General features: G+C 47.2%; 1 protein-coding gene across 5 annotated transcripts in view; it reads right to left on the reverse strand.

Moving 5' to 3' along the window:
• The window catches only part of SIK3 (SIK family kinase 3), a 585,214-nt gene that overhangs the window by 406,584 nt on the left and 166,382 nt on the right, over window positions 1-12,248 (reverse strand). The gene's annotated exons all lie outside the window — the stretch shown is intronic.

The raw sequence follows: 12,248 nt of genomic DNA on the forward strand, positions 1-12,248 counted from the left end.
TTATCACTTAAGTAAATCCATTCGATGATGGATAGAGAGAAAAATATAATTTTAATAAAAACAAAATGTCTTGGTTAACGCCACACGTAACTGGGGGCCCCATTCTTAAAGAAAGGCACAAAAGTTTGCCCACTGTATATGTATTTGCATTAGTGGCTTTCATTAATTCACAAGAATTTACAGACATAGACCAGGAAATCATACTCCTAGAAAATATTTGTGAACTGTATATAAGTATGAGCAAATATGCATATGTAGATTTTCTTGTGCAGAAATCTATTGAGCGTTTACAAGTTAATTTCCTCTACAACCACTTTTTTCCCCCAACCCTGGAAGAACTTCTACTTCTGCCCTTGTCAGGAGTAAATTTCCAACCTTTCTCAGTATGGGAAAAGATTAGAGAAGAGTTGCTGAAAATCCTTTTAATGTGCATTTTAGTAGATTTACACAGGTTCAAATGCATTCTAGCCGTGGAACTATTGCTTACTGCTTCCTCCAGCCCCAGTATGTAGATCTGCGGAAAGGTGGCAAAATAAGGAAATTGTAGAGTAGGTCTTGAAACTGCTAGAATTCAAGCCCTAATATAGTATTAGCCCTGGCATAATCAGAGAGGCTATTACCAGACCTCTTACATAATGAGGTTCCTGCCGTAATTTATCATCACGCTACTTCCCACCAAAGGGACAAGTAGATTTTTTTTTACAGGACACGTAGAGCTATGAAGCAACCTGTCCCATGGACAAGCAGATATTTTATTAAATTCCACACCCCTGATGAATGAGTTACTTACCTTCGGTAACGACTTTTCTGGTGGATACATTAGCTACCTGTGGATTCCTCACCTAATGAATACTCCCATTGCGCCAGCACTCGACGGAAATCTTCTTCCTAGCTTCTGCACGTCGACGAGGACGTCACAGTTGCCCACTCGATGCCGTCTGACGTCATACAGGCAATAAGAGGTACTCGCCGACATGCCGACGTCAGTACCAACATTTTTTACGTGCCCGAGAATAATAGGCCACTGAGATGAAAGAACAATAGTAATATTTAATGACATTTCAAACAAACACATCATTCTGAGAATTTAACCTACCATCTTTTTTTTATTTTTTTTTACAAGTAAATATATGAACTATATATATATATACATATAAACATATATACATAATATATACCAATCCTCAAAACCAAGAGGAGCACACTCAAGAATTACTTGGTTAGACCAAACAGGCAACGGGGAGGCGGGTGGGACCGTGAGGAATCCACAGGTAGCTAATGTATCCACCAGAAAAGTCGTTACCGAAGGTAAGTAACTAGTTCTTCTGATGGATACAACTACCTGTGGATTCCTCACCTAATGAATAGAGTCCCAAAGCAGTACCGCACTCGGTGGTGGGTGCCTGAATGGTCAAACCAAGAAATCCTGCAGCACTGACCGTGCAAAATGGCCGTCCCTTCTGACCTCAGAGTCCAAGCAGTAATGCTTCGCAAAAGTGTGAAGGGACGACCAAGTTGCGGCCTTGCAGATGTCCACCACAGGAACACCCCTAGCCAAGGCCGAGGAGGCCGACTTAGCTCTGGTGGAATGAGCTCTTATACCATCAGGAGGATCCTTCTTTGCTAAAGAATAACACATTGTAATGCAAAGAACAACCCACCTGGAGAGTGTTCTCTTGTGGACTGCCTTTCCTCTCCTCTTTCCCACGTATCCGATGAAAAGCTGATCCTCCAGCCTGAAATCCTTTGTCCTGTCAATTTAAAAGCTTAACGCCCTCTTTGGGTCCAAGCGGTGTAGTCTCTCTTCTGCCTTTGACGGATGAGGCAGAGGATAAAACGTGGATAGAGTAATTGTCTAGGCCAAATGAAAGGGTGAAACAACCTTCAGAAGGAAAGCAGCCTTGGTCCTCAACACCACCTTATCCCCATAAAAAGATGTATAAGGGGGTTTTACCGATAGAGCCTGCAACTCACTCACTCTCCTTGCAGATGTAATAGCAACCAGGAAAACTGTTTTGAGAACTAACAATCTTATGGGGCAAGAATGCATAGGCTCAAAAGGGGACCCCATAAGGAAAGTTAGAACCAAGGACAAATCCCATTGAGGCATAACGAAAGGATTTGGAGGAAATTTATTCATAAGGCCCTTCAAGAATCTAAGTACTATTGGAGATTTAAATAAAGAAGGCTGGTCTGGAAGACAAAGAAAGGCTGACAAGGCAGACAAGTAACCCTTAACAGTAGCCACTGCACAACCCCTCTGTGCTAAAGACAAAGCAAAAGATAAAACATCCGACAAATGAGCACGTAAGGGATCAATCTGCCTCTCTCCACACCATACCACAAATTTAGACCACTTATTAGCATAGATAGATTTAGTGGAGTGTCGCCTGGCCGATAAGATAACATCCACTACCTCAGGCGGGAGAGAAAAGGAACTCAGGTTGCCCCGTTCAATCTCCAGGCATGAAGGTGCAGGCTCTGGAGGTTGGGGTGTAAAACCTGCCCCTGCGACTGCGAGAGGAGGTCTGCCCTGAGAGGGAGACGGAGCGGAGGGCACAGTGAGAGTTGGAGAAGGTCGGAATACCACACCCTCCTTGGCCAATCCGGAGCAACTAAGATTACTTGGGCCCGGTCTTGGCGTATTTTCCTCAATACTCGAGGAATCAAGGGTATGGGGGGAAACGCGTAAAGCAACTGGTCGCACCAGGTCATCTGAAACGCACCCCCCTACGCTCCTTGTACCGGATACTGGAGGCTGCAGCATAACGGGCAGTGCGAGTTCTCCCGGGTGGCAAACAGATCTATCCGAGGAAACCCCCACATCTGGAAGATTAGAAGGACTTGATCTGGATGGAGAAGCCACTCGTGGTCTGCGGAGAAATGGTGACTGAGACTGTCCGCACGTACGTTCAAGACTCCAGCCAGATGATTTGCTACCAAGCAAATCTGATGGTCCTTTGCCCAGGACCATAGCCGAAGAGCTTCCCGGCAGAGAAGGTACGACCCTACCCCTACCTGTTTGTTTATATACCACATCGCAGTAGTATTGTCCGTCAGGACCTGAACCGACTGACCGCAAAGGGATGGGAGGAAGGCCTTGAGAGCCAGACGTACAGCCCGTAACTCCAACAGATTGATATGAAACATCTGTTCCACTGGAGACCAAAGCCCTTTGATCTCCAGGTCCCCCAGATGAGCTCCCCATCCTAGAGTGGAAGCATCCGTTATTACCGTGGTCACTGGTGGAGGTTGGGTGAACGCCCTTCCTCGGGAAAGATTGTCGCCCGCAATCCACCACTTCAAATCCGTGGCAGCATCTCTGGAGATCTTTACAGAACCTTCAAGATCCCCTTTGTGTTGAGACCACTGTCTCCGGAGACACCACTGAAGAGCCCTCATGTGCCAGCGAGCATGCGTGACCAACAGTATGCAGGAGGCAAACAGACCGAACAGACGTAGGACCTTGAGGACTGGAAGGACCGCTCCACTTTAAAACATTGGAACCAACGCCTGAATGTCTTGAATCCGCTGAGGCGGAGGAAAGGCTCGATTCAATGTTGTATTCAGTACTGCCCCTATGAACAGGAAGCGCTGAGAGGGCTCTAGGTGAGATTTGGGCACGTTCACCGAAAAGCCCAGGTCGAACAACAACTTTGTTGTCGACTGCAGATGATGCAACACAAGCTCCGGGGACTTGGCTTTGATCAACCAGTCGTCCAGGTAAGGGAATACTGCTATCCCCTTCCTTCTGAGTTCTGCCACAACCACCGACATCACCTTCGTGAAGACTCGAGGTGCTGAAGTAAGACCAAACGGGAGGACCGCAAACTGATAGTGCTGCGACCCCACCACAAACCGGAGATACTTCCTGTGCGACTTGAGTATCGGGATATGAAAGTAAGCATCCTGCAAGTCGACAGACACCATCCAATCTCCATTGTTCAACGCCAAAAGCACCTGAGCTAGGGTCAGCATCTTGAACTTTTCCTGTTTGAAGAACCAATTCAAGATCCTCAGGTCCAGGATTGGTCTCAACCGACCATCCTTCTTGGGAATCAGGAAGTACCTCGAGTAACAACCTTGACCCCTTTCCTGCTCTGGAACCAACTCCACCGCGCCTTTTGAAAGGAGGACTTGAACCTCCTGTTCTAACAACAGGAGCTGTTCTTTTGAACAATAAGATGGGTGGGTGGGATGGGGGGGTGAAAACTCCCGAAAGGGAAGGGTGTAGCCTTTTCTCACAATGCTGGTAATCCAAGAGTCTGATGTGATGACCTCCCACTTGTGGAGAAAATACAGTAACCTCCCCCCTACAGGAGAGGAGTGAGTGGGAATTGGTGGAAGCCTAAGGCTGCTTCCCCTGCTGCACCCCTCCAGAGGCAGAGTGCTGCTGAGAGGCTCCCCTGGTACGGACCCTACCATAAAAGATCTATAGGAGAGAGCATAGGTAGGCTGCTGGAATTTCCCTCGAAAGGAGGAGGAGCCACGACCAAATCCTCGAAACCTCCTAAAAAATCTGGAGAAGGCAGAAGAAGTGGCTTGCAAGCCCAGCGACTTGCCCGTGGCCCTGCTCTCCTTGATCCTCTCTAAGGCTGAATCCGCCTTGGCCCCAAAGAGCTTGTCCCCATCAAAAGGAAGGTCCAGTAGGGTCGACTGTACATTAGAGGAAAATCCTGAGTTACGAAGCCAAGCCTGCCTCCTCGTAACTACAGCAGTGCCCATTGCTCTAGCCACAGAGTCAGTTGTATCCAACCCAGATTGGATAACCTGAGTTGCAGCTGCTTGAGCGTCCGATACCAGATTCAATAGCCCCTGAGGGTCCTCCGTATGCATAAATGCAATTTCGTCCATCAGAGCATAAATGTACCTTCCTAAAATACATGTAGCATTGGTGGACTTTAATGCCATGCTACATGACGAGAACACCTTTTTGGATGCCATGTCCATCTTCTTGGAGTCTCTATCCGAGGGCACAGTTGGAAAAGAACCAGGAGCAGACCTTGCCGAGCAGGAAGCCTGGACCACCAAGCTTTCAGGTGTTGGATGTCTGGTAAGAAAACCAGGGTCAACCGGTGCAGCCCGATACCTCCTAGCCACAGATCTATTGACAGCTGAAGAAGACACCGGCTTCTTCCAGACTTCCAAAACAGGTTCCAGCAGCGCCTCATTGAACGGCAAAAGTGGTTCTGCCGATGTAGAGGCCAGGTGCAACACCTCTGTCAACAGATTCTGCTTGGCTTCAGTCACCGGCAAAGGAAGATCCAAGAAGTTAGCTGCCTTCCTGATAACAGCATGAAAAGTGGCCGCCTCTTCTGTATACTCCCCAGGAGATGACAAGTCCCACTCGGGGGAAGTATCTAGGCCACTAGCAGTGTCCAGCCCATGGAGACCCTCATGAGAGTCCTCAATCTCTCCTTCCTCCAGGTTCTGTCTCTGGTACTCCTGTTCTTCAAGGATGCGGAGAGCAAGCCTCCTCGAGTGCAGCCTCTCCTCAATCCTCGGCGTCGACATGGCATCAGCAGATGTCGAAGAACGACGCCGATCTCCGGATCCGTCCGACGCCGGGTCTACAGGCGCCACAGGTACCTTCGGCGCCGAACCAGGAGTCGGATGGAGAGAAGACTGGTTCGGAGTCATAGGAGGTCTAGACGGCGCCACTGGTTGAAACATCGAAGCAGCCGGAGCCGAAGATGTCGAAGCCTCAGGAGCCACCGGAGCCGATTCCGACGCCGAGCCCACGTTCCCCAGGGGGAGAAAGGGCATAAAGGGTGCCGGTCGAAGGGGAGCTGGAGCACCCATGTTGAAAGCCAAAGGGCCCGAAGGCCCAGCCGGTCCACCACCTGGAGCCATCTGCTGGAAGATGGAGAACATCGCATTAAAAAATGCGGTATTATCAGCTCCAGGGGCCGGGAAAGCCGGGTACTGGGTTGCCTGGTTCGAAGGTGACACCGATGCCGGCCTCGACGTCTGCAACGTCGGAGAAAACATTTGAGGCTGCGGAACCTCAAACACTGAAGGTGGTTGGCCCGATGACCCGGGCGAAGTCGGTGAGGCTGGAGAAGGCAACGGCGTCGACGGATGGGGAGTGACAGTGGGACTGACCTCCCAAGTCTTCCGACGCCGAGTCGATGGCGACCTCGACCGAGACCTCTCTTTACTCGACCGGCGCCGTGATTCTCGACGACGCCGGGAGTCCCAATGACGCCGATGAAACTTCGGCGACGAGGATTTTCGATGGTGTCACCTTTTCCCTCTTTTTCAACTTCGCCAGAAAAAGCTTGGCCTCGCGCTCTTTCAGGGCCTTCGGATTCATATGCTGACAAGAATCACACTTGTCAACATCATGATCGGAGCTAAGACACCACAAACAGTCAGAATGTGGGTCCGTCACCGACATTTTGCCCCCACACTCACGACAGGGCTTGAATCCTGACTTTCTCTACGACATTGTAATCTCAGAGAAAAAATAGATCCAAAAACACACTGTAACTGCCGAACAGCACCAGTAGCTCTCTCGAAGATAACCGTTTCGAATGGCACGGAAAAAAGGGAACTGATGTCGGCACGTCGGCGAGGACCTCTTATTGCCTGTATGACGTCAGACGGCGTCGCGTGGGCAACTGTGACGTCCTCGTCGACGTGCAGAAGCTAGGAAGAAGATTTCCGTCGAGTGCTGGCGCAATGGGAGTATTCATTAGGTGAGGAATCCACAGGTAGTTGTATCCATCAGAAGTAGACCTGTGGAAAGGTGGCAACATAAGGGAGTTGCTATTATTCATACGCTACTATTGCACACACCCTGGCATAATCAGAGAGGCTATAATCAGAGCTCTTAGATAATGAAATCCCTTTCATAATTTGTTGCAGCACTGTGTGGCATTAAAAGGACAAGTGTTTTTGTTTTTTTTACAGGACAAGTACATTGATAAAGCAACCGGTCCGGTCCCATGGGCAAGTAGATATTTTATTAAATTCCACAGCTCTGTGGTTTAATTACTTTTTTCTCCAGCTGCAGGAATAAAGGCATCCACCCAAAAACAGGGCAATTAACAGTGCTTAAGAAGGCTCCTGAAGAGAAAAGGGGTGGAGTGGACTGCTCTGCATCAATAAGCCAGCTGTAACACTGTGACAGGAAAAAGGCCTGCTCAAACCCACTCAACAAAGGAGAGAGCCCAGCTCTTTGGAGTCAAACCAGAAGAGGGGGTGGTGGCTCCGTTAAAGATCTGCTGGGGAAGGCCCTGACAGTGATGTCAGCGAGAGGTGGAGCTGAGACCCCCAGCGCAGATGTGGCAAGTGACTCCTGGGTGATGCCATTTTGAAATATCGCTGAAGACTGTGCATGAAGATTGGGACTGGGGCAGAGAGGTGATGTGGCACATCAGCATAGGCTTGAAGTGCATCCCTACTGGACACTCCCACTCCCCACTTAAAAGGTCATGTGCAGGAGAGAGAGTTCTCTCTTGGGTGTGCTTTTCTGTTGGACCTGGAGACAGCCGTCATGGACATATGGAAGGAGGAACCCCCTGACTGGCATCTGGCCAAAGTATCTGTATTCAGACTTCAAAATTAAGAAAATACAGCGTTCCCCACTGTGGGAAGATGCTGCCAGTCTACCCACATCTTACAAAGCACCATTCTGGGTCAGACAGTGATACCAATATTCAAAATCTAGCTGAGGCTTTCTTTAATAATCCAACCTTTCACCATTCCCCAGGTCATTTTTTGTCCTAGAATCCAGCATGAGGGTCGAAACGCCATCGACACGTTAATCGGACGAGACCTCTTTGATTAGGTTTTGAATTATCAATCAATGTATCAAGCATACTTCATAACATAATAAGAGGCTGTCTTTGTGAGATACACCAAAGATCACTGAACTATAAGCAATTTCTTTATTGCTTTATGGTGTGGTGTTTCTTTTCTCACTTGGGGATCACTTGTTTCAACTATCACTCTTTGTTTATTTTCCTAAAGTATGATTATAAAAATGATTCACCATTATATGACGATGCAGCTTCCAAAGAATTAAAAACACATTTTTCACATATGTGTTGGTACTGGATTCAGTGGAGTTTTTTTTTTTAAAGATTCTAGACAGAAGATTTTCATCTTCGTTTAAGATTTTTTTCCATGAGTTAACCACTAGCAAGATTTTTCTGCTATAATATTTAAAATTATTGTAAATGAGTTTCATGTGGATATGTGTTTTGTGATAATTATACCCAGGTTCACGTGGACATTCTGGGTTGCTCTTGTATTTGTTTAGTGCCGAGGACCAGTGGGGCATTCCCTAAGGCCAGGGAAGCTGGTCCCCTTGCACTCTCTGAGGATCACTTGGGGGTAACACTGGGCATCTGTGCACAAAACGAAGAGAAGCACAGAGGAAAAGGAAAAAAAAATGCTGGTGCAGGGATCCAGTGGAAGCAACTCCCTGCAAAGTTTGTCACCTCTGGGAACAGGAGGCCTGAAGAAAGTGCTCCAGTTGACTAAGGCTCGCCACCAGGAGTATAAAATGAGACTAAAATCTCACTTTGAAATTCAATGACTTCTGATCCCTTTATTGGCAACAGAGTGCACAGGGCACCGCTGCTGTTTCAGTCTTGGCCCCTGGGGTGGGCCAGGGCCTGGAGGCTGCCCCGAGAAGAAGGAACTGCAGCAGAACTGCCCCTCTCGACCCCTGGTGATATCGGGAAGGGTCTCAGGACCCTAGGAAAGGCAAGAGGGCACAGTCGCACTAGCCCTACCAAAGAAGAGGGGACTCAGGACCCAATCTCCGTTGCATTCCACTGTGAAGCACAGAGGGGCCCAGAACACCATCCCTGGGCCCTGATGTCCAAGAAAGAGGTGTCACACTCCCCCCACATGGCCGGCCCTCCCCCACTCCTGTGCCGGGGAAGCCTAGCCACCAAGCATGTGTCTGCCCACAGGAGAGGGCAGGCTAGACTGCTGCAGTCTACTTCCACAGTGGCAGGCCAGAGTGCTGGCCATTCAGGAGCCCGCAAGGACAGCTGGGGCTGGGCTCCCCAAACTGTCCCCAATGAGGAAAGTGGTTTGTGAAGTGGCCGAGTGGGGTCGGGCACCTTAAGAAAAAGGAGTGCAGCACAAGGCTTAAAAAAAGAACAAAGAGGAAAACGTGCATCTCCTCTGCAACAGGAGAGCCGCTCATCAGGTATGCATGGGTGGCAGAGGAGAGTCCCATAATGCCCTGCAAGGCTTATCCACACTGCAACTTTAAAATTACTCATTTGTGGCTTGAGGTGGCCCCAGGAGGACGTGGTCACCACCAAATAGCGCCTAAAGTTCGGGGGGAGCTGCAGGAGCAGCGCAGTCTCCTCCCCCCAAAGAATTACCAGGGTCCCCGCTCTAAGTTGGATGAGACTCTGAAAAGATAACCCCTCAAATGTTTCCAAGGATTTTTAAGCACTCCCCACGCTGGAGCATATGCTCAGCTTCTGGGAGGGCTGCACCCTCTAGGAGCGAAGTCTATGGCGGCAGTATCTGTGGCCGGAAGGTGTTCAACCTAAGTTTTCATGTTATGTAAACACCTTCTAGTGGTGAAAGGCTGTAATTACACAGGAGTTGTGATTATAAAAATGTGATTCCTTTATGGCAGTGGTCTCCAAGCTTTTTAATTCTGCGCCCCCCCAGTTGAATAATAAAAATCATTGGGCCACCCCCTCAGAATTTTTCACAATAATTTTATAAAGATGGCAATGTTTAAATAAATATGTCTAGACATATTTAAACATTGCAGTTAAGTAATTTACCTTTTTAAAAGTGCAATAACAGATTTCTGCTTAAAACAGAACACTGTTATCTGTGTAATGTTGCCTTTGGCCAGAGCTTGGCGTCCGCATTGGGATCACTTCAGGCCCCCCTAGGGGGACCTACCCCCCAGTTTGAAGACCCCTGCTGTAAGGGCTATGGTTAAATGGCAATGCTTTAGAATGAAGTATATGCTGCAAACATCCCCCAAACACCCAACTGTTACAAGCATTATGTACAAGATGTATATGGGAATCTATCCTCTGCCAGCATGGTGAGTTACATCAGTAGGGCATTAACAAAGGAATTGTCCCTCTGTTGTATATACCAGATATGATACACACCACCAGATGCGGTGAGGTTAAGGGAAGGGAAGAAGCACCCATTTTTGCACACATAGGCAGAGAATGGAATCTCCATTATGATTTGTACATGTGTGTGTGACATAAGAAAATAGTGATATGTCCCTAACACACCCTTGTGTATATTTCACAGCACTGAGGCAGAAATCGACCTTGACATTACCCTGGAAGAAAACACAAGCCTGGTCCTCGGAGGTATGTTACCTATCACTAAGCAAGCTCTCTTAGTACATTATTGCCTCATATAAAGGAGATGATACCAACCTCTCTCTACATATATTATTTGCCTTGTTATGTGAAATGTCAGACGGCATGTTTGTCCTGAAGAGAACCCTATGAAATAATACGAGGGTCGAAACTGTTTTATTGTTATTGTCTGATTGTTCAAAGTATAATGTGAACAGCAACTAATGACTTTATCTATGACTGGTTCATTCCACTGTAATGTCTCCAACATCCCTATGTATATATGGATCATTGTAAATATTGCACTTCAGCTTCTGAGCACTGCACCATCTTTACACTTCACTTCACTTGATTATGATGACACTCATATGGTTCTTTATGAATAAACAGAGCATTATTGATGGTTAATGTAGAGAGTGAATTATGGTTTGGTTTTCATATAGACAAAAAGAGACCCACAGAACTATTATTGCTCTATTGTATTTTTGTTCAAGTGAAGACATGGGAGATCTGGACTTACTGATTATGTTTTACATTTGACCCATTATGTAATTCTCCTGTTAGATACACTCGTTTTTTTCCTTTTCGTATACGGAGGTTGGAATGTATGTGTATGCCTACTTTGTTCTACTTGAGACATCGTATTTACCATTTCCTTGGTATGGTGATGTAATACAGAAAAAGTGTACAAGATGAAGATTTGGGCAGGTGGTGGTGTTGTTATTCAAGTGTAAATTGTACCAAGGTATTCACCTACTGCGTCAGTGAAGTGCGGGGGTGCTTCCTGAGTGGTCAATATACTTGTGCACAGCCGGAGTAAGACTTCAGAAGGTGATGTTGACACAAGACTACAAAGGTACATTCGGAAGCATCACCACACAACCTAGAAAAGTACAGGAGGTGCAACTTCCGACCATGTACAGGGCAACATGGAGAAACACCAGGATCCCTGTAAAGAGGCACTTTCCGACACACTAATTAGGGAAGAGCGCACTTAGGTACAAGGCAACGTACAGTAACAAGGATCTGCAGTGCTCAAGCCATGGTGGACTCAAGGTCCTGTACAATAATGAAGACATCACAAACTCGGGTTCCCAAACAGTGTTTACCACGGCACATGCTGAAGGAGTCACACACAATTCTGGACAGGCAGTGCAGTCACATCCATTCACACCACACACAACTTTGAAGAGAGAGCACGCTCAGAAGTTGTGCACAAATCCTAAACACTGCACACAAAGATCTAAACAAGGAACACTCATTAGGTATATACACGATTGCAGAAGAACTGAACACAATTTTTAAGATGCAGCACATTTATGAAGTCATCCACAATTTCATGAACACTGCACCCGCCATGAATCGAGCACAATGCTCAAGCCATTGTTCACATACCAAGATGGCAGCACAGAATGCTTAAAGCGTTGAGACTCCAGGAGCGGGCAGTACACTTTACTGGAGCATCAGTCGTCACAGAGTGTGCTATTAATAGTGGTCACACGGATACTATTATTATCTATGTGTCTTATACAATAGTGGAGACCTAGCACATCAGGAGACAAATACATTGCTATTCGTGTTATTATTTGAAGATGCAGTAGTAGTACTACTGCTATCTGAGTGTCATATGCAATGCTAAAGACGACACCCATTCAGCCGGTCATACAATACCCAAGACCTTTCACATTCAGAACGTCAAACAGAAGGACAGAGATACTGAACCCTATCGAAGGGATTGTGCATAACACTGGAGAAAGAACACACTCACTGGAGAACAAGAGTCATGCACAAGGCTGATGACCCTGTAAATTTGAATGGTAAGGCCCACTACAAGATAGGGATTTCTGCGCCACATTCTCTACAGTATGATGGTTATACCGCGAATGTCAGACCATCCACCATCTGCTGCAGACTTCAATGTAAGAAATGTTT

Source organism: Pleurodeles waltl, chromosome 3_1 (genome assembly GCF_031143425.1).
Source record: "Pleurodeles waltl isolate 20211129_DDA chromosome 3_1, aPleWal1.hap1.20221129, whole genome shotgun sequence".
In the NCBI taxonomy this organism is placed as follows: Eukaryota; Metazoa; Chordata; class Amphibia; order Caudata; family Salamandridae; genus Pleurodeles; species Pleurodeles waltl.